This window comes from Montipora foliosa, chromosome 7 (assembly GCF_036669935.1).
Source record: "Montipora foliosa isolate CH-2021 chromosome 7, ASM3666993v2, whole genome shotgun sequence".
Lineage (NCBI taxonomy): Eukaryota > Metazoa > Cnidaria > Anthozoa > Scleractinia > Acroporidae > Montipora > Montipora foliosa.
The window spans coordinates 12084501-12086743 of NC_090875.1; the positions used below are offsets into that span (position 1 = coordinate 12084501).

Below are 2243 nucleotides of genomic sequence, written 5' to 3' on the forward strand. Positions count from 1 at the left end.
TTTCCTGACGTCTCGCTTCCCTTTCTTCATCCTGTCGTCTCTATCTTTCTTCTTTCTCTTCTTCAAGCAGTCTACGTTTCTCCTCACGTTCTTCCTCTCTACGTTTCTTTTCTCGTTCTTCTTCTCTGCGTTTGTCCTCTTTTTCTTCTTGTTCACGCACAAATTTAAGCAGCTTTTCTCCTTCCAGACCAAACTTTTCGCCAAGCTGAATAAATTTCTCCATTTTTACAGCACTAAAGTTCCACGGCTCTTTCACTCGCTACAACCTTTTTCCACAGCGCAGCTACTTCCTTCCAAGTTGTGATCCTTTCCTGGTTAACAGTAGACAACAAACAGTTCCTTGAGTTCCACTCTCCCGGACAGGCCCCCAATGTTGCGAGTTCGATGTTTCAAAGTGGTAGGTATAGTTTGCAGTCTAATCAGAACGCAGTGTCAGAACACAACAAGGTTGTTTATTTCACACGAACGCAGTAATTCCACTCCGGACTTCACAACAAGCACACGCTAGACTTGTTAACAATACTTCGACCTCCGTCGCTCTTGTATAAACACACGGCCTCTGCCTTGATATCCACGTAACCCCTCTTTTACACTTAACAAACACGACCTCTGTCACTCTTCAAAGCCTCCAAGCTTTACACGCGACCTTCGTCACACTTCAGTAAACACTACTGTAAAACTCCTCAAACATTCCTTGAGATAAAAACCATCTAAACACTACATCGATTCGCTTAAATACTTTACAGCGAAAGATTCTAGAACTTTCCGGCTATACTAAATAAAGTAATATTACAATAAGAAACTATTTACAGCAACATACGCAAACGGCTTAAAATAGAATTACTAAATCACGATGATACAGCACTAATTACATAATCTAGAAAATTCGAGACGAAAGTAGCATATTCGCGAATGTTCCAAATACTAGTCACGCAATAATTTTTCGTAACAACCAGCCAAGCAGAGGGAATGAAAGAACTATGTGAATTTCAGAGGGATAGCATACAAACAGTACATACAATGAAACAATCATCCACAGATACTGTATGTTAACATTTTCGTCTACCTTTGGGATGAACAGTATCAATTATCTACAAAAGGAGCATGATGATTCATTTTGGCAACAAACTAGAACATTTCACTGTGTTGCAAAGTGGTGACTTGTAACTTGAAAGTAATAAGCAAGAGATTAATTACTTTACTAGTACACACCTGCCCAGTTTGTTCTAATTTCGATTAACCAAGAGAAGCTTCAGGGTTAGCCCAACCTCCCATAAAAGATGGGCCTTATTCGCGCGAATGCCGTATCGGCCATACAATAGATTTCATACCCCGAGCCTGGAGTTGAAATGTTTGGGAATGAGTTTCGATTATGGAAAGTCAAATGGTGCAAAATTCAAGAAACAAAATTGGCTTCACTTTCAACAAGTGTCCCATCAACCTCAAGAGAGATTTCAATCAAGCTCAACAAAATCAAGTCACGTTCAACGAATTTTCTCTCAAGGTCAAGACATAATTTTAAGCAAGCTCAACAAAATGAAGTCATCACGTTCAACAAATTTTCTTTCAAGGTCAACAGACGTTTGAGTCAAGATCAAGAATGAATTTAAGTCACATTCAACCAAAGAATTATCTCAATCCATATCGACACCAAATGAATTGCTACGTTCTAACGACTTGAACCTTGAAGATCAAGCCGTGATCGCCATCACGCTTTCTTGCATCCAACAACGTTGTCAACAAACTCGAAACACTGTCCACAAAGTAATTAACGCACAATGCAAGTAGTTTCAATAACTACCTCGTATACTCTTTCGGAATTATTAACCCATAATGCACTTCGATATTTTCCCGCCAGAAATTGAAGATGGATGCAAACACCGTAGAATGGGTGCAATTCTTTGAAGAATTGCTCCATTTAATGAATGATTATGAAGCCTTTTACGACTCAACAGATTATAGGTTGCAAGAAAATGTAGTTATTCGAATGGCGTTAGCCCTTCTTGCGCTTTAACAGGTCGTACCTTTGGTGATAGATGCAAGACTTGACTGTGCTTCGGTTGTACAAGAAAATTTTGACGTTCGTATTTTGTTTTTACAATGGACAAGAAGAAGGGAAACTCAAACAGGCTCTTCCTGCACTAACCTGGCAATTAATTCATTAGAATTCCCAAATGTTTAGCAGCCGGGCAGGCCAAAGTTTGAAATCAAGAGGATGTTCTCATTGAATTGCGCTCGTACGG

General features: G+C 39.5%; 1 pseudogene; it reads left to right on the forward strand.

Annotated features, from left to right (window-relative positions):
• Positions 1-1778: 1778 nt before the first annotated feature.
• Positions 1779-2243, forward strand: part of LOC138009914 (uncharacterized) — a 1378-nt pseudogene continuing 913 nt past the window's right edge.